The sequence below is a fragment of the Piliocolobus tephrosceles genome, chromosome 4 (assembly GCF_002776525.5).
Source record: "Piliocolobus tephrosceles isolate RC106 chromosome 4, ASM277652v3, whole genome shotgun sequence".
Lineage (NCBI taxonomy): Eukaryota > Metazoa > Chordata > Mammalia > Primates > Cercopithecidae > Piliocolobus > Piliocolobus tephrosceles.
Genome location: NC_045437.1, coordinates 4,014,826 through 4,036,271, shown reverse-complemented (window position 1 = coordinate 4,036,271; position 21,446 = coordinate 4,014,826).

Genomic DNA, 21,446 nt, shown 5'->3' with positions numbered 1-21,446 from the left:
CAGCCCACACTGGGGAGGGCAGCCTGCCTTACTGAGTCCAGGGATTCCATGCCAGTCTCATCCAGAAAAGCCTCACAGGCACCTAGACATAAGGTTGAACCTGGCACCCCTGCCCTAATTAGTAGACACAGAACATTAACTATCATTGTAAGTGTTTCCCATGGCAGAGTGAGGAGCACACCTGGAGGCTTGCCTGTGTCCACTGCATGGTGGAGTCTGAAGCACTCACTTCAGCAAAGCTGGGGGTTTTCAGAGAGACTGGAAGATAAATAGTCCCAACGTGGTAATAAACAGCAGAAGACCTTTTCCCCTCAGTGATATGTTCCCTCATCTGCAAAATGATAAAAACAGCCACCTCCGATAGGGCTCCAAAACCAACAGTGTCCTCCGGAATTGACAAATGCCAATCAGAGTAAGAGGTACAGGGAAGTGCGGAGAAGTTGAACATACATAAGATTCTTGGCCCCGTAGAAGCTTTGAGAGGTGGGAAGGGGCAGTAGCTGCTGGAGCGGGGAAAAGATGAGCATCCCAGTAGTGGCAGAATCAGCCTGGATGTGTCGCCCTGCTGCCTGGGGGTCCACAGGAATGGGAGGCCTGATGGGGTGGTGCTGAGGGTCTCTGGGCAATAATGATAGCATGACAATATTCGCGATGGCTCTTGGTGGGTGTCAGCCCTGCTGCTGGTGTTTGTCAGGTCTTGTTGGACAACTGTGGTGGGGATGACTGATGGAAGGACTGGGGAGGAGAGGGCTGCTGCTGCATGGTAGCTTAGTCCTGACAAGGTAGGTCACACAGGGTCCTCTGTGGGTATTGAGTGGGCCATTGCCAATCTAACAGATGATTGACCTCAATGTGCTTAATGAAACGAATGAGATCATAAAAGAGGATTTCTTTTCTTGTCACTGTGGCAGTGATAGAGTTTGTATAGTTCTTTCTTGTTTCCCCTGTGGGGATAGATGCATGCTCTTCCTGGTGAAATAGCTAGTCATTTCACAGAATAAGTGCTGGAGCCCTCTGTCTTCCACACAGGCGTATTTTAATGAAGAATAAGAAAACATAACTCCAAATATTACAAATGAATGATTTATATATTAGGAAAGGATTTATAATGCAAGTTACATCTGTGATAAAAGTTGTGTATAATTATTTTGTACTATTGCAGACCTTGCAAGACTCATCAATTATCTTCTCAATGTTTCTTTATCTGCTGAAATTCTGTGTTTCTTCTATAAAAGAAAACCAGACTACTCTTTTCTATGCTGGCGCGTATAGGAAACAGAAAATCACCGTAACCGCACTACCAAAAGACGCATCATAATCATAAAAGTGACACTTAACCTGTTCACAATGCACAATTTCTAAACCTCAATAAATTATGGATTTTATTGGAACTTATATATTTAACATACCCATTAGTACTTGAATATATAATCGCATTATAGCTGTTCCATTTTATTTTTATGGTAAATGAAAAAGTACATGGTTCAAGCATATTAATAAAATTAAGTAATGTTTGTAAGACATTTATTTTCAAATCGCTATGAATTCCATCTGCAAATAACCTCTTCAGAACACAGGAGAGGGTAGTTTGGAGGAAGCATGGTGCCATTTATTAATCTAAGAGCATGCATCTTTGTGGAACCTGAATGGTGTGTCTGCCTTTAACAATCTTTTTTTGTTTGTTTGTTTGTTTGTTTAGAAGACAGAAAGAACTGGTTTTATCTTAGAAAAGTGTCCAACAGTATGAGGTGTTAGAACTATAAAGCTTACCTACATATCAATTTTTAAAAGTACAGTATCAGCAACTCAATATTATAAGCAATTTCCTCCATTGTGTGAGTTTCCTTTACAAATACAGCAGCTGATTTTAAGAGTCCCATAAAGTTCAATGTGCTTGCATAACATTCCATAAATTGAATTATCTTTGCATCAGTGGATAAGGCACAGATTAGCTCGGGGCAAAAGGTTGCAGAAGAATGAACCAAGTGGCCCAATGTCACATACCACAGGCTCCAGCACCAGGGGAAGGAACTCCCTCTCCGCAGGCCTTGAGTGTGATGTAACAGAACGTAAAGTACTGACCACGCTTTCAAAGGGTTGCAAAGATGAAATCTTTGATGCAGGAGTCTACCATCTGATTTCAGGCTTCTCTTTGTGATGTGTGATAAAGAACGTGTGTTTCTGCTCTGATGACTGTGAGCAGTTTTCCAGGTTGAGTGATAGGTGGTCACCTATGCAGATGGCTGTACTGTTAGTGGAGACGACGAAAACCCAACTCAGAGTGCACCTCACCACTGGACAGTGGCCTTTGTGAATATTCACAGGACTGCATCTAACTAGTATGCATCTGCCCTCCTTACAGGTGACTAAAGGGCGTGTCACTTATAGTGAGTGCAGAATCGTTTTCATTTTTCTCCTTCAAGAAACGCTGGTGGTTACAGTAGTGATTTCCCACTGAAATGATGTGCATGAAAACAAACACACACACACCTTGGGCAACAAGGAAATCACATTACTGAGGGCCGTGGAAAAGTGCACGAGACACAGCTGGAGGCTGCTCAATCAGGTGATGCTTCAAGAATAGCTCAATTAGCAGGTAATGCAGGTTCTAAGTCATATAGAGATAATCATAGATTCAGCTCACATTGGAAAGCTCTCCTCAGATTTTTCTATTCCATTTTTGGCATGGGAGTGACAAAGAGAAATAATTATGTTGGTTAGAACCAAACTATCACCTAAAAAACAAATTCTGAAGACTGGCATTAACATTTCACTGATAATACTCTTTTCATAAATCGTGGCATTCCTGTTAAATTATTCATACAGTGTTCTATGAGAACATATGACAATTTTTTAAAAAAATGTATTCTTCACAGCATCTTGCAATCAGCCAGAATGCCAATCCGTGGGTTATTTTTCTGAATCTTGCCATCTGAATGTTCTGAATAAATTTTGCTTTATTCAATAAGTTTCACTGTTGTTTCCGAGCATTTCTTTTATGATTTCTACAGCTTCACTTCTATTGTATTACGCTTCTATTTTATTTTTTCCCAGCGTCTTGATTTCCCTTTATATCCGCCGTGTGCTTCACTTTACCATTTTTGCAATATATCGTTTCAGCTTTGAAAAAAGATATTTCCTATTATCTGATCTTCTCTTGATGTACTTAACTTTGTGACACTCGTATTTCTCTGAGTGACCTTTCTGATATAATTCTTTGGTGCTACATCTTGAAAGTGCCTGCTGACAGATTTAGCGGGTGCCCTTTTAATTCCCATCCTGGAACCACCCTGCCTGTCTATAATACACTTTCTGCCAGCCCTGAATTGTCTGTGTAGCGCAACAATAACTCTTCCTGGTGCCACTCCCTAGTCACCTCATGCATTTTTCTTTTTGGAATTGTCAGATGACTTTTTCATAGTTATTTGCCTAAAGAAATCTTGAGTCAATGTAATAGAAACATATAGACATCATCACGTAGCCCCCGTCTCAAGAGGGAAGATTGATGTACGCCTTGCAGAGAACCAACTGACACCTGCAGTTTCGGGGGTGCTGGTCAGGGTCTGAGATGCCCACTCTCCTCCTTGTGTTTTTAGTTACTCCCCCTCCTCACTCCCCAAGTTCTGGTTTGTGACTCTCCAGTGAGAAGAGTTTCTGGTTGATTCTGGACCATACCCTCATTCTACCATGGTTATCCTTCATTGCAATCTATTTTTCCGAGGTAATGGCAGCCCTGCCCTGCCCTACCAGCCTGACGCAGTACAGAAGCCTGTCTCTCTTCTACGTCGGTGGATTAAAATGAACCGGACAACACCAAATCCTGGGAAATGGTAGAAGTCAATTAAGAACTGTCCCTCCTCCCCACACTTTGAACTAATATCCTCTCATTTTAATCATTTCATGCTTTAGTCTAAGCCGTGATGTTTACTTTTTTACATTAATTAACATAGTACTTGGGAGGCTGAGGCAGGAGAATCACTTGAGCCCAGGAGTTAGAAGCTATAGTTAGCTGGGATTGTGCCACTGCACTCCCGCATGGGTAAAAGAGCAAGATCCTCTCTCTAAAAAAATAAAAAATATATAAATTAAGATAAATTGTTTAATAAGTAAGAGATTATAAAGACCCTAGTATCATTCTATGAACAGACTGTGCCATGGGCTGTGTGCTGTGTACTGGGTGACAGTGGGAAATAGAATAAAGTCTCTGCCCTTATGGAAATTGCCCTTATGGAAAATGCAGAAGAGCAACACGCTACAGAAAAATCCATTGTCAGTATGATGGATATTGCCGGTAAAAATGAATGCAAAGCCATGTGCATTAGACTTCTATTACCAATGTCTGCCTGAGGTGGAGCAGGGACCTGTTTTAGGGGTCAGCACCCCCTTTCCACAAGCATAAAAATAAAGAAAAATCTTGAATTCCTTCAAGGGAAATTCCAGGCACCTAGCTGGCCCCAAGAAGTAAATGAGTAAAAGGGTGACTTCATAAGCAAGAAGGTAACAGCCCTCTAAAACGACAGCCAAGGAAAGGAGAGCCATGAGATGTTTGGTTCCCGGTAGAAACCAGAGGTAACAGCTTAACATATATCCTTGAGTTACATGGACCCCCACCAAAAGTATCTGCTGGCAAGGAGACCTCAGATAAAGGGAGACTGAGGACTGAACGCTCACCACTGTTCTCTTCTAAATTGCTTCCTTAGGGGCCTGGAGGAAGTCATACCCACAAGCCAGAGCTAACATTCTTTTCTGCTCACCCCACGTTTTAAAGCAAACTTCTTTTCCTTAACCAATTGAAAATCAGAAAAGCGTTAAATCCACCTATTACCTATAAGATTCAGCTTCAACATATCCTGCCTTTTTAGGCCAAACCAATATTTGGTATTGATTTGTAATTTTGCCTCTTAAGTATTGATTTGCAATTTTGCCTATAATTTCTACTTTCTTGAAAATTTCCCCTGGCCTTACAAACCCTTGCTTACAAGGCATGGGATTGGTTAGGTCATAAGCATGAGCTGCCTGGTTCTCCTTGTCCAGTACCCTAAAAATAAACACCCTCCTTTCTACTCCTGCAAACCTTGATGTAGATGTTTGGCTTGCATGTGTTGGGTGAACAAACCCCAGTTTAGTTGGGTAATATGACACAGGTTTCAATGAGCCAAAATCAAGGTGTGGGTAGGGCTGGGTTTCTTCTCTGAGACTCTAGAAGAGAATCTGTTTCTTGGCTTTGTCCAAAGGTCATCATATCCCTTGCCTCATAGCTCTTTCCTCCATCTCTAAAGCTAGAAACAGCAAACTGAGTCCTTCTCACATCGTATTGCACTGCCTCTCTCTCTTGCCTCTCTCTTCCACTTTTCAGGGCCCTGCAATTACAGTGGACCACCTGATTCATGGGGAATCCTCAGGTGATGGGAAGACATGGAGGAGCTGTACATGGATAGAAATACAATGAGAGTTGTATTTTTGAGATGATTGTTCAGAATTAACATAAACAACAGAGGCAATGGGTTGGTGTTGGGACAGTGACAACAGAAAGCTGTTAGAGAATGTTTCGAGAAGGCAAGAGATGACGAAAGTGTGGTCTTCCATGTTTTGTTTTTAGTTACTTATCCAAAACCATTCATCTAGTTACTCCAGGGGTAACTGCAGCATAACTTCTGCTAGGAAGATGATAGCATTTTAATCTTGAGGATTTGGTGTTTAGAAGTTGGTAACAAAAATGCCACCACAGGTTGGGAGAAGACAATCGAAACAAAAGCCCCTGAGAACCAGAAGATCCACTGATTATCCAGTTCTTCTTATAAACCAAGATTATCTTTAAAAATCATGAGAAAAATATAGTTCATTATTTTGAATGTACTATATTAAACATCTTATTCTCCATTTCTGTTTCAATCATCGTATTTTCTTCAAAATGCAGCTCCAGCAAATGTGGTTAATGCTGGTGCAGGACAGGCTTTAATGACCACTGAAACTACTGCCACCACCAAAATTCAGTGGATGCCTTCCCGAGTTGGGGTGAAACGGCATCTTGAACCTTCCAAATGACACTCATCCCAGGTCAGTATACTGTGATGAATAGTTTAACTTGAGGTATATCTTATGTGTGTATTCATTAAATTATTAGCTGTGCGTTCATTAAAAGGGGTCCCTTCCCAAAGTTTGAAGAAGTTTTAGTTGTTTTTATATAATAGTACAGTAAATACAGGGATGTATTCAAGTGAATAGAAGTTTCACTTATCACCATACTGCCAAGCTAAGCAATAAGAGCTATATAAATCAAATGCCATGTGATTTTGCAATATTGCTCCAAACTCATTATTTATATAAAGGTCAAAACAAGGAAATGAAAAAAAAAATGGCTTTATGTTAACCAGGTGAATTTAGCTTTCATTCCTTGTGCAGATGTCATCTCAAGGACATGGACTTCTTTTGCAGCCTGTCCTACATCCGTGGAAATCATGTCCTCTCCTGGGTAACTATGTCTATGATCTGTGTTTTATGAATATGGTCACATTCAACCTCTTTTGGCCTGTGAGCATGTGTTAGGTTGTTGATTGTTTTTGTTGTTTATTTCATCAGCACATGGAGCATGCAGAGTTAGTATATATTATTTAACAGAAAAACACATTCTCTGGTCCAAAGGAAGGTGATATGTTATGTTTTATATGAGGGTAGACTCCTCCTTTCATGATCTAAAATTTCTTTGGAAGGAAAGGAGATTGTGATTTATAAGTAGATTTTATCATGGAAAGAAAATAAATACAATTAAACTTTTTACAATCATAAATGAAAATAAAAAGTGTGAACATAAATTTATACTAAAAGTCATGAACAACTGCAAATATGAGGAATTGCAAGGGCTTTGAAAAATATAAAGATGGACAAGAGAAGTTTCTTTACACAATGGTTAGCAAATTTATAGAACTTAGCATATTTATAGAACCTCACGACTGTTATTAAACTACATTAAGTAGTTTAAGTAGACTGTACAATAGTGTCAAGGATGGAGAAATATAATAACTGTTAAGAATGGCCACAGATGTTTTAAGCAATGGCAAAGTCAGGGAATATAATTTTTAGGTGCCAATGGCAGATGAGATTCTTTGTGTTAAGTATTGCAAGTTGGATCCCAAAGCACGTTTAATATTTTCACAAGGAGAGTATGCTCTCCTTTCAGATGTATTACAGAATCATAAGTTGAAATGTAGTGATAAACTTGTTTGGGGGAAACTGGGTTATGCTTAGAAAAAAGTGGAAAGGCATTGTTGTAAAAAGTCCTCTAAGAAATAATATTTATGAAACTGAAGAAGGCATCATGTATAAGTTTTATAGTTTTAAGCTAACATTCATGTCTGATGATTCATTATGAATTACATTTTGCATATGGTATTGATGTATAATTTTTCTTTTCTGTTTTGTTTTCGTTTTCTTGCACATGAAAACCCGTTTATCCCAGCACCATTTGTTGAAAGATTATTTTTACTCTGTTGATTTACCTTTGCACTTTTGTGAAAACTCAGTAGTCATATGTGTGGATCAGTTTTTGCTCTGTATTTTTTGTAATTGATCTATGTTTATGCCAATACCACACAATCTTGATAACTATAGTTTTATAATAAATCCTGATGGATAATAATATTAGCATGTTGTTTTCAATTCCCTGTTTTGAAGCATTTGTTGAGATACAAAAATTATTCTAGGAAGAATCTACATCAATGTCACTTCTCTCAGACAAGACATTGGTAAATTTTGTCTATGTCAATTATATGGATCTTCTTAAAGAAAAAATATTTGATTTCCTTGATTTGGGTTTTTTTTTTTTTTTTGGTGTTTATTTCATGTTTGTCTGCTCTGTCCTCTATTATTTTCTTTTGTTGCCACATATTTGTTCTTCCTTAACTAGAAAGCTGAAGTTATTGACATGAGATTTTTTTTGCTTTCGAATCCAGACATCTATTACTATAATCTCTCCACTCCCCATGCCATGTACCACTCTAGCTGCCTCCCAGAAGTTTGAATTTGTTCATTTTCTTCTTTAGACCAAAAATCTTTCTAATTTCTTAATTTTTAGTGCATTCTTTGATACATAGGTTCTTTAGAAGTGGGATATTAGTTTCCAAATACTTAGAATTTTCTCGCTGTTCCTATTAGTAACTTCTAATTGAACCATGGTAGTAAGAGAAAATGCTTTGTGAGAATATTGAGATTTTTGTTATGACCCAAAATGTGCTCTATTTTGGTAAATGTTTCCTCTGCACTTGAACAAAATGTGCATTCCTCTGTTGAACAGGATGTTCTAGAAATGTCACTTAATGTTGGCTGACTCGTATTGTTTAAATATTTTGTATCCTTACTGATTTTCTCTGTACTTGTTACACCAATCAATGAGAGGGAGCATTAACATATTGGGCTACAATTGCTGGTTTTATTATTTTTTCCCATGGTTCTATCAGTTTTTGTTTCCTATATTTGGAAACTCTGTTATTGGTTTCATAACACTTAAAGAATGTTAGGTCCTCCTGATAAATTGATTCTTTTTCTTTCTTTCTTTTTTTTTTGAGACGGAGTATCACTCTGTCACCCAGGCTGGAGTGCAGTGGTGTGGTCTCGCCTCACTGCAACCTCCGCCTCCCGGGTTCAAGTGATTCTCCTGCCTCAGCCTCCCAAGTAGCTGGGATTACAGGTGCCCACCACCACGTCTGGCTAATTTTTGTATTTTCAGTAGAGACGGTTTTTCAGCATCTTGGCCAGGCTGGTCTTAAACTCCTGACCTCGTTATCCACCCCCCTCAGACTCCCAAAGTGCTGGGATTACAGGCATGAGCCACGGCTCCCAGCAGATAAATTGATTCTTGAATAATTGATAATGACTTAACTTAGAGTGCTAATATTATTTTCTCATATATATATATATATATATATATATATTTATCTGATATTATTAGAGTCATTACAGTTTCTTTTGATTAGTGCTATCATGACTTTTTACAATTTTTTTAAATCTATTTTTGAGTCTTTATATTAAAATGTGTTTTGTATAGATAAAATGTAGTTTGCCTCTATTTTTTAAATCTGACAATCTCTGCCTCTTAATTTGGGTGTTTACACCATTTTTATTTAGTTAAATTTTGAAATTAAATCTACTGTCTTGCTATTTGCTTTCTAATTGTTTCCTCTGTTCTTTCTTGCTCTCATCTTCTTTTTTGGGGGCTTCCTTTGAAATAATTATTTTTAAGGATTCCTTTTTATCTTAATTTTGACTTATTACTCTAACTCATCACAGTCCCACTTCGAGTGATATTATACCATGTTATAACAAATGTAAAAAGCTTATAAAGTAATAAAATTGTGTTTGCTCAACTCTCAAATCTCTTTTCTCTTTTTATTTTTTTTTTTTTTACGCTGTGGTATTGTCAAATGTTTCAAGTTTACTTTATATTATAAATATGGTGATACATTGTTATTTTTGTTATACAAACAATTAATTGGCTTTTAAAGAGATTTAAATAATAAGAAAATAAGCTACTCATGTAGTTCCATTTTCAGTGCTCTCCATTCCACTGCCTATAATCACATTTTTCAGGTAACATCTTTCTTCTCTCTGAAAAACATGTAAGATAGGTTTTAGTGCATATCTGCTTCTTATCAATTGTATGTGTAAAAAATCTCCATGAATGTAAGAAAAATCTTTATTTCACCTGTGTTTTAGTATTTTAAGTTGGAAGTTTTTCTTTTACATTGTTTTCATTGTGCTTGAAAATTTTATGTTGGAAGTTTTCTTTTGAACTATTTTCAAAGAGAAAATTGTGGTCATTCCTATCTTTGTTCCTCTGTTTATATTGTGTCTTTTTTCTTTGCTTGCTTATAGGATCTGTGTGTTATTGTTAGATTTGAGTACTTTGAGTATGATGGACCAAGTATATATTTTTTGGTTTGTTTGTTTTAGGTTTCTCATGTTTGGGATTTGTTGCATTTCTTGGATCTGTTCTTTGTTGTATTCAAGAAATTTGAGAGTTTTCAGACATTATTTCTTCAGTCAGCTTTTGCTCTGGGCCTCTGCATTATCAGGGAGTCCACGGGCATGTGCATGAATCCATTCCAAGTTTTCCCAAAGATCACTGATGCTCTGTTCATTTCTAATTCTCTTTGCTCTTTATATTTTATTTTGTATAGTTTATTTTGCAATGTCTTTAGGTTTACAAATATTTTCTTCTGCAGTGTCTACACTAAAATTAATCTCATTCACTGAATTTTTACTTTATATATAGTGTTCACTTATTGAAGTTCAATTGAGTCTCCTAAATAATTTCTAACTCTTTATTGAACTTTCTGAACATACGCAGTACAATTTGAAAAAAAAAAAGGTCTCTGCTAATTCTGACATCTGTGTAATTTTGTTTGCTTTTGACTGAATTTTTTTTCTCTTTATAATGGCTCATATTTTTCTGTGTTTAAAAATGTCTGATAATATTTTATTGCATTCTTGACATTGTGAATTATATCTTTTGGCTGCTGAATATTTTTATATTTCTATAAATATTTCAGATCTTTTTCATGAGACACAGTTACGTTACCTGAAAACAGTCTGATCCTTCAGGTCTTGTTGTTAAAGTCTGTGAGGTGGAAGAGGAGCGGTGATCGGTCCATGACGAGCTATTCTCCTCTCCTCAGATGAGACCTTACTGACTGTTCCCCTCCGTGCTCATGGGTCATGAGTTTTCCCGTCTGTCTGGTGAAAACTGATGCTATCTCAGCCTTGGGTGAGTGACCAACACTGATACTTTTTGTTCTTTCTGATGGTTTCTTCATTTATGTGTTCTGATCAAGTCTTAGCTGAACATTCTGAAGGGATCCTCTGCAGTTTTCTAGAGGACTATCTTTATACACTTCTCTCCCTGTTGCCACCCCGTTCTGCAAAACTGTAACCATGATTATCCCCCTGGGTGCTCCGTTGCATCTCTTTAAGTCACAGAGCTCGCTGGGCTCCATCTGGGCTCCCCGTCCCTGCCTGCTGGCTTGAACTCTCGCAAGGTACTAACCTAGAACAATCACAGGCCTTATCAGAGATCTTCATTGCTGGGTGTTCAGCATCTTGAGATCCAATACATTGTATAGTTCATCAGTTTTTCAGTGTTTCAGCCAGAAGATAACCTTGGTTTCTGATATCCCATCTTGTTTCAAAGTGAATTCCCAAGAATGAGAATACTTTATGAACAAAATCTTGCCATGATATCTGGCTACTTAAGTTCAATTAGAAAGTGTCAAAATAGCAGAAAAATGTATTTTTATCATAGAGTCTAAGAGTGAGACATGTAAAATTCCTAGAAGTAATTGAACATTTCAAACAACTTTTTCTCTCCTTAGCAGAGGAGCTCTTGTACAGAGTGCCCCCATCGCATCACGCCTATGACTTCACTTGTCCTAATATAGTGACACCACGTCTCTTGTCATTACTATTTTGTCATATGTCTATGTATATGATTTCATTCAGCACTTAAGCATTAATAGTTTTTCCTATGGGTTTTATTAACCAGAGCTTGACAAAAAAAAATTCCTGTCAAGTCCCACACTTTCTTCTCTTCCAAGCACAGACAAACATTGTAAATATATGTAAAATATGTATTTTCATAGCTACTGGCTTTCATATTGACCTGTAAGTTGATTTAAAACAAAGAACTACTCTAGGGCGTCCAATTGTATGCAAACCAAGCATTTCCTGCCCATAGTATTTAGTGTTTAGATTGTTTGGTTTGTGATCCATTTAATTAACATCTTTAATTAAAGAAAATAAATTAACAGTTAAGTGGAGGGCCATGGTTGCCCAAGCCCCTGGGAGAGTTTCCTTTCACCATCGGAGTCATTGGGATTCTGTTCTGCTTCATTGCACTGCTGGCTGGAGTGGAAATTTTAATGGTGCTGTCTTATGCAAAGGGTGTGCTCTACAAGTAAAATAAATAAAAATGGGGAAATGTACGCTTTGTACCTTTGAAAGGTTGCATTTAGTGGTACATAAGACTTGGGTTACAATAACATCTGAAATGAGCTGGGCACTGGGAAGGTTGCACGACTTGTTTCAGAGGAGAGCCAGTTGACTAAGCACTGGCGTGATTTAGTGCACCGTCCTTTATTTCCTGCCTGTCATTTAAACAGGCTATCTATATGCATGGTAGGACCGAGAGTGCAAAGAGGAGGTGGACGGCATGATTTATGGGTGAGGGCAAACACCTGTGGGTTAAGCAGCTCAGAAATTAGCCACAAGTAGCATATTAGTGCAGCTAATCAGGCACGGTTCAGTATTTCGGTTTCTTGATTTGCCCATAAATAAGCTTCTCTGTGGCTACCCCGAGGCCCTCAGTGATTAACTGCCTTGACCTACAGTAAAATACACAGATCAAGCAGCACAATGGGGTTTGCAGGTGTACGCTGTAATCGTGCGATTTTAAACTTGTACGTTTGTGGGCAGAAGGGCCGCGAGTTTTGAGAATCGTGTTAAGGAGGCTTATCAGAGTACTTAACAATCAATTTGCTTTTCATTCCTCTCCTCCTGTGATTGTGTTGACAACTTGTAGACTCAACTGCCCTGTGACCATTCATCGACCATGAAATATTTTCTGCCTTAGCGTCTATTGCAGAAACAGAAGCGATTCTTATCCTGCGAGACGTATGTGTTAATGTCGCCACTTTTAGTAAAATCCAAATCATCTATGGTATGTGTTTTTTGTTTTACATTTTATGGGTGGGAGCCTTTTGCACTGCCTGGTATGTGTTGCTGTGTATCTGAAGAATCCTCTCCTACTGCCTTCCATTTATAGTGACCAAGCTGGACCACTTTATGCTAGAAATGAAAGGCAGCATAATTAGCCAACAGTGGAACTACTAGTCAAACTACCATTGACACCCTGTTAAATATCTGTTATGCATCCATTCACTAAACATTGCCTCTTTCTTTGATCTTAGAAAATAGAGAAGAGTATTAATGAAAGCAAAAACAGAATCCTGGGGCAAATGATCTCTGAGCTTTAGTGAGGGGTTGATGTTAATTTTGAGAACAAGACAACAGATCTAGATGACTTCAGTAAGTGAAATTACATAAGTAACTATAGGCACTCTGACACAGCCGGAAGTCACCAGGAGAGCCAATGTTTCCCCATATTTTTAAGGAGTTTTCTGGATCTCCTAGTCTATCCTGTGCTGTTGGTATGGTTCCTGAAATTCTGAAATTCTTTCAGCCTATGTAAAGCTCTGGTTATGTTGGGAGGGTCAGTGCTCTTATTCCAGGTCTTCCCCCAGCTCGCTGTGAACTTTGAGAGGAAAGTAACAGAGGGACCGAAGTGCTTGCAGATGCTTATTCTTAGAAGTATGTGAAATATATTATTATTAGTTAGCAGTAGACAGAGCAATAAAATTACATAGTGGTTAGAACCTGTAGTCAAAATGCAGAAGTAAAGAGAAAGTCCGGATTCAAAGCACTGTTGTGAAGAAACTAGCTGGAGGATTTGGTAAACAGATGGCATTTTGAGTGCCAAGGGCAAGAGAAGTCGGAGGTACTACAAGATTACAAGCCTAGGGAGAGCGGAACTACTTCTGGAAATGGGGAAGTTAAGAAGCCGTTACTGAAAGATAGTAAACTATTTTAAGTGTATTTCCATTTGTAAGTTAATAAATTCAAGAGAAACCCAGCTGAGATCTGAATGCTCAACCTACTCCACTGTGAGAGTTACATTTTAAACCAAACAGGACTCTGTGGATGATATCCCTTAAGGCAAGCAGTGTCACATGAATTGCAAATACTGAACTGCTAATAGCTTTCTCAGGAGTTTGCTTCCTGTTAGGAACCCTTCAATGACTACATCCACTTATGTGTGGAAAAATCTTGCAGTGGTGAGTTGAAACCCCAGTTCAGAATATTTCTGCATAATTACCAATATGCACAGACCATAGGTATGGCCCCATTAGCTGTTTTTACTATTCTTCACAGCAGTAAACAGTAACCTCTTCCCACAATAGCCCTTTGTTGAGCAGAGTGCAAAGGGTCCTCTCATTGTTCCTATTCCACCCCCTGCCCACTAGAGGTTCTGTCAATGCGGGAGCCAGGGAGCCCTTTAGAGTCCAGTCCTCTGCCTCTCTCAGGTATTGTGTGCATTTTATTCGGGCTAAGAGTTCAAATATCAAGGTCTCGTGACAGAGACTGGTGGTAGAGTTGAGCAACATGTATTCGTCTCCCTGAAGTGCTCATAATAATTTTTTAGATTCCATTGTTCTGCCTGTAAGTATCTAAATGAAGTCATATCAGCTGGGCGCGGTGCCTCCCGCCTGTGATCCCAGCATTTTGGGAGGACGAGGTGGGCAGATCACTTGAGGTCGAGAGTTCAAGACCAGCCTGGCCAACATAGTGAAACACCATCTCTACTAAAAATCCAAAAATTAGCCAGGCGTGGTGGCAAGCACCTGTAATCCCAGCTACTTGGGAGGCTAAAGCAGGAGAATTGCTCGAACCAGCCAGCAGAGCTGCAGTGAACCAGGATCATACTATGACACTCCAACCTGGGCAACAGAGCAAGACTCTGTCTCTAAATAAATAAATAAGTGGGGTCATATCAGTAATTTATTGTCTGTGGACCTTGAGTGGAAGTGAGGGGTCACATCTAGGTCCATACATCTAAAAGTGGCTCTGCCTTATTCATTCTTTATCCTCCACATCCTCCAGTCCCAGTCCTCTAGTCTGGAAGCAAAGGACTCCAACACATGAAGTTCCCATTTGTTGATAGCCTGAGCCCCTGAGTCACCACTTGGAAGAGAGCTGTTTATGTGGACCACCAGATCCACACCACAACAGTAAAACTTTTAGTTCTGTAAGCCACTGGGGCGGTGGGCTTGTTACTGAAACATACCTGGTCTACCCTGACTGATAACAACCAGTTTTTATCTAACAATAGGCCATGTCTCCGTCGGTGTGTAGAGGAGTACCACTGGGATTTAAATGCATGACTGCATGGAGAGCACTATAAAAGTGCATCGTGAGTACCCAAGAAATACTAGTGGTTACAATTATTACATACAGATTTTAGTTTCTCTGTATATTTACCAAGAACAGCTTAGAGAAGAAAGTATTTCTCATTTCTCCAGTGAATACAATGTGTTCCTCCCAACATGACTTTTTCAACATGGATTTTTAAAGTGCAAAATGTCACAGATGATTCCTCTTTGGTCTTTCTGTTCTCTTCTCATGATTATTATTCTGGGATGAACAACTAACATAAACCCATTTCAGTTGTGTAATATTTTATATTCTCTGATTTGGGAGAACATTCTTTTCCCATCAAAGCCATAAAAACATTTACTCCACTAGGAATACTAACTGACTTTTATTTGAAACACAGAGAAAAAGAAGCCTTAGGTAAGTTGTAAACTTCTTATATCCAGAAGACCAACTTTAGCTTACGGTAATTTCAATTAATTCCTAATTACTTTTGTGTCATCTTTATATGAGAGGAGACACATTAGGAGTGAGGAATAATTATGTGTAGCACTGTCTCTTTCATAGAGTTGAAAGAAGGTTGTGTTTATTATGAACACTACAGTAATGATCATAAGTAATTCTTTACATCTGTGTTTTTCTACCTCTGAGGAGCTTTGAGGTAATAAATTCTCCACTTACAGAAAAAAATGAAGAAGATCTCACTTTTTCCCTGTGGACATCCCAAATTTAAAATATTTAGCAAGATATTATGATTTCACTGAGAAAACCCTCTCTGGTAAGTACTGACCATTTTCTGACTTTGAAAGGAGTCTAAAGGACATACTAGAATTTCGATTACGTTATAAAATTTGGTAATCTTTCAGATCATAACACAGCTACTAAATCTAAAGCAATGAAGGGAGTGACTTACCAAAGCCAATGCCAGCCTGCCCTGAAGTCAGATCACTCCCCCGGAACAAGCACTTTAAAAGGAGGAGGGCACAGGAGCAAAGCAAGTCTTAGTCTTAGAGTGCCTCTTCGAATCCTTTTTGTTCAGGAAGCTCAAATCGAACTTTGCATTAAGGTAGAAAGAGGGAGCTTACTCTCGGCACTCGTGTTAGAAACTCCTTGAAGCGATAGAGGCTGTGACAAGAACGGGTTTGCTTCTGATGGGCCTGTAACATAACAGGATGTTCTATTTCAGGCTGATGTGAGAAGATCAATATGGACCTTAATGGTTCCGTTGTCATAACTTGTCCTAGTTTAATCCTGGAGATGTGGGTGGGTGCTCTTGTAGAGACAGCGATTGTGTTGTTGTCAGTCAGAGAATATCACAGCTGCCCATGAACATTTAGCTTTAAAGAAAAGCTGTTTCTTTGCCTTTGGTGGTATTTTAAAACAAATTTCATAGTGGTTACTATATTGCAAATGCTTTCTCCATGTGGGAGTGTTTGCCACTAACAAATATTCTTCACACTTGCTTGATTCATGTTTCTTCTCAAAAATAAGCAAATGTTTCATTTATTTCACCTTCCACTTTGAAAGTTCTTTATTGTTAGTTGTAAAAAAATTTATTTACATTACTGTAGTGATAAACAGCTTTATCTCCAAACTCCAAACACCTTTTTTTCTCCATCATATAGTCATTTGTAGAGTCATGCATGTATCAAGTGATAATTTTCCCTAATTTTTTTTTTTAGCACCAAAGATGAATCTTTATGAATGTAGAATAAGACTTTTTCATAATGGGTAAGAAAAAGAAAATTACCAGAAACAGGATGCTTATATATTTAATTCTGTTTAAGTCTTCATTTTCTTTTTTTTTGCTAAGCCCAAATGACCCTTTCTGAGCTTTCTGCTTGCAACATGCTCATTAGAATCTATTAGGCCAAGAATTGTTTCTATTTTGAAGACTACTGTATCACATTTCCCTCTGTGACCATCAAACAATTGGGAGGCCATAAACCAGCCAGTTGTTTTAGGTTGTGGCTATCCTGAAACAAAGAGATTCTGGACTAGAAATTCACAACTCCGCAGTTCAAGAAACAGAAGCTTAGAAAGATGGCCTGCCTTGCTAGGACCACAGGGTGTCAACTGGAAAGGTGTGCTAAGAAATCAGTTCTTCAGCCACCAGAGAGGTCAGCAATGGAAGGATAAGGTAGGAGAGAAAGCATAGGTTTTCCAGTGAGCTGGGTGTGGGTTCAGGTCCTAGCTAATGACTCCCTGCACATAGACACATTTAGTCTCAGTCCAGATAATTCATCTGGTAACAGAACCGACCAAGAAAGGTTTGCAGGAGGATTCACTAAAGAAATACTTAAAAGACATTGACATAGTACTTGGAATATGTCATTGCTCAAAAACAAATTCTTTCAGCTAACCTTTCATCCCTTTCTTTCCTATTAAAATCCACTGATGTCATGGATCTTGTTGCTAGTCACAGCTGGTAAGTGGAATGGGGAGAGATCTTGTTCTTGAGAATCTTCCTAATTTCACGATTCGTTTTTTCTTTTTTCTTTTCTTTTCTTTTCTTTTCTTTCTATTATTATTATTAGTATTATTATTATTTGAGACAGAGTTTTGCTCTTGTAGCCCAGGCTGGAGTGAAGTGGCATGATCTCAGCTCACCACAGCTTCTGCCTCCAGGGTTCAAGTGATTCTCCTGCCTCAGCCTCCGAATAGCTGGGATTACAGGCCTGCGTCACCATGCTTGGCTAATTAATTTCACTATTCGACATGTCTCGAAATATTACAAAACGTCTTATAATGCAATTTGTTTCTTGCAAATGGCATTTATTCTTGACCCTCTTTATGGCAGATGTCCCCTGCAATGGCTCCCAGTCATCTCCACCTTGTGTCTTCATCCTCTTGAGTCATCACGTCCACAATCATCTTATTGAGTCTCTTCTTAGGAACAAATGTGACAGAAGTGATGGGATGTCCCTCCCCAAATCATAATATGAAAAGACTATGGTTCCCATCTTAAGCGGTTTGTGGAGCGGTGTCTTGGCTCAGCTGTTGCACACCATGAGGACACGCAGACAGCCTATGGTAGGTGTGGATGTGGATGATCGGTCCCAGTGGGGTCCAGAGAAGCCCGCAGTCCCAGATGGCAGCTTGACTACAACTTCATGTAAGGCTCTGAGCAGGAAACCCAAATAAGCTATAGCAGTTTCTAGACACACAGAAATGTGTGAAAAGAAATATTTGTTGTTTCAGGGCCTCTACATTTTGGGATAATTTTTACTCATTAATGGATACCCTACAATATATAATTCTACAAAAAGTTAGAAACCTGTAGATTAGAGAACCATGTTTCTCTTTGGGTGTTGGACAAGTATTTTATTTTTCATTTTAGAATAAAGCCAAATCTTAATATATATCATGCTGAAATAATAAGATTAAAAATCTACTCTTAAGAGATGAAGTCTTAGTAGGCTAATAAGATAAAAGAAACAGTTTAAGCTGTGAACCTAGTTTGACAAAACAGATATTAGGTATCCTGGTTTATAAAATGCTAACTAGGCTAATATCATTAGGATTTTTAATGTGTCATCATTGCATTTAATTACATAATCCTTTATTTATTTGACAGATAATGATCAAATATCACACAGTAGCCATAAGTATAATTAGAACCCAGAATCTGCCTTCAAAAAGATCAGAGTGCGCTCTTTTACTTTTCTGTTTTAAATCTATTTCAAAGGATCCCAAAAACCCTCAAAATTTTGATAGAAAACTTTAGTTAAGGATTAGCACCTGAAATTTTGAATGGCTATCTGTATTAACCAATGGAAATGGCTCAGTGACAAACATCTTATTTAAAATAACACTTTTATTTTAGCCAAAGGGATGTTCATATCTCAAGCAAAGGCAACTCAAAATGACTACCTGAAATCAAGGGCTGATTGGAAAAAAAAGAAAAAGATTTTATTGTAAGAACCCTGAACTGATATCTGATGATGCTTGGAACAACTCTTGAGATGTCAAAGATGATAATACAATAACAACATTTGGGAAGTATTTCTAGTCTTACACTTAGCCTTTTGGCAGGAATATATTAAGACAGAATAAGCCTGTGACTTTTCAATTCCGAGTACAATTTGTTTCTCTAATACATCCGCAGGAGTAATGTGTGATGGAACCTTTCCCTCCCCAACCCCTCCAGTGTGGATGATGATATGCTATAATAGGTTCTCACAGGCCATATCTCAGCAATATAAAGCACAACACATGTACATCTGTGGCCCAGTGTCAGGACCTTAAATGTACATCAGAAATGCATTAAATCTTCTGATTGCTATTCTGTTTGTACAGCTTGTTGGTTCAGATTTCTTCCTGTAATGTACTCTGCTGATTACCTTGAATTATTGGTATATCCTTGGTAGAACAAGCACACCTTGTTCAGAAATATAATCATACAGATGTGGCTTGAGTCCTTTCGGTGTTACGAAGGAAAAAAAAGCAAATATTTCTTGGAAGTTAAAACAGATAACCATGTGCTTACTTAAAACCACATCTCAAAAGCGTTTTTGCTTGCAGGTGATCCTCTAATCAGCATAGCCTTCCCAGGATACTCACGAGGTGCTCCATGTTTGATTAACTGCAGGGGGAAGCACAAATATGCAAATCTCCCTGCTGAAAGGAAAGAAAGAAGGAAAATAGTTTCTGGGTTGGTCTGTGCTCCAAGCAGGAAGAATGCCCCTTGCTCTCTTCGTGCACCATGCAAAGGGTGTGCAAATATGTCTTAGCATTCAGAATGTTCAGAATCATAGTATCTGAGAATTTTATTATGACATGTTACCCCAAAGTTAATACTATTTCCCAATTTTTAAAATGTTTCCAATAGTTGTGATTTGTAAGTAATATTAGCAATAATACCAAAATATAATATTTCAAAGCCTATTTGGATGTTGTTGTCTCAGTATATGAGCTTGAGAAACTATGAATCTTGTCACCTTTTCCTAACTGGTCACTGCTACATAAAACAAGAAAATAAATTAAACAGGTATTATACTTCATATAGTACTATCACAAACCTCAGAGACTTCAGTTCAGCTGTGTGAACAAAATGGCCTAATTGTTAATACTTATGCCTCTATTCCTTCATGGTTAGTCTATTGTATTTAAGTATATACACTAATTATAGTATGTTAGTTCCATTTCTTATTCGTAATTGGAGCAGACCATTTGGGCTGCTGTAATGAAACACCTTAGACTGGGTAATTTCTAAACAGAAGAATTGCATTTCTCACAGTTCTGGAGTCTGGGAAGTCCAAGATCAAGGCACCGGTAGATTCAGTGTCTGGGGAGGGCTGCTCTTTGCTTCAAAAATGGTGCCTTTGCTCTGTGTCTTTACATGGTGAAAAGGACAGAGGAGCTCTCTGGAGCCTCTTTTATAAGAATGCTAATCCCACTGACCTTCCAAAGTCTCCAGTTGTTGATATGGTTTTGTTGGGGATTAGGTTTCAATGTAAAAATTTGTAGGAAACAAACAGATTTTTCTCTAATGGAAATAAACTCTTATACAATCAAATTATAAAAAATAGAATTTTTAAGGGAAAAAGAGGAGAAGGAAGAAGATATTATATTAATAGCATAAACCATTAGAAATTTCAAGGTGTTTAGGGTTGCAAAATCTGAATCTTTAGGTTTTCTGTTCTCAGAAATTTAGACAAAACTGCCAATGTTTTATAACTTCTGATTTATCATCTTTAAAAATGATGGAATAACTTCCCTCCTGTTCTTACAATTCATTAAACTATATAAAACGTAAAAGACTGTTTACATGTAGACATGTAGTAATCTGGTTAATATCACCATAGTGAAGAATGAATGAAAGCAAAATCAAGGTAGCAATGTAAAGTATGTAAGAAAATAAATAAGCATGTATCTCATTTCTTGCCCTATTGTTTATTATTTAAATAAAAATACAAGCAGTGTGAAAATGTTTAAAAGACAGCTCTCTTCCAAAAGCTGATAATGAGCTAGCCTGTTACAGCAGCTGACATTTCCTGGTACACACAAAGAAGAGTACATGTCATGAAAAATTAGATGTGTGCAGTATTTTAATGTTAAAGAATTTGCAAGCAATAGACCTCAACGCTGTTACTAACATCAAACATGGAGACACTTAAAAGGGGTTGTGTTGAAAGTGAAATTTTATTTTCACAGTTTCTCTTAGACATTTCACTTTTTTCTTTTGCTTACTTTTCTAATTGTCGCCTATGAAAATTTGTTTTATTCGAAATGTAGACATTTTGAGAGCAGTGCCATTACCAACAACAATATTTCTGTATTTATAAGTCCTTGCAATTTACAAATATTGATTTTTGGGGATGAGTGCATGGTGAGCCTATTGCCTCTGCAGGTGTAAATATTCTGGCAAGTCTCTTTCTTTAATGCCTCTTTCATCTGTCTGTTTGTGTAGCCACTGAGTTTCCAGAAAAATATGCAAGGTATCTTCTACTTTCAAGAAATTCACAGGA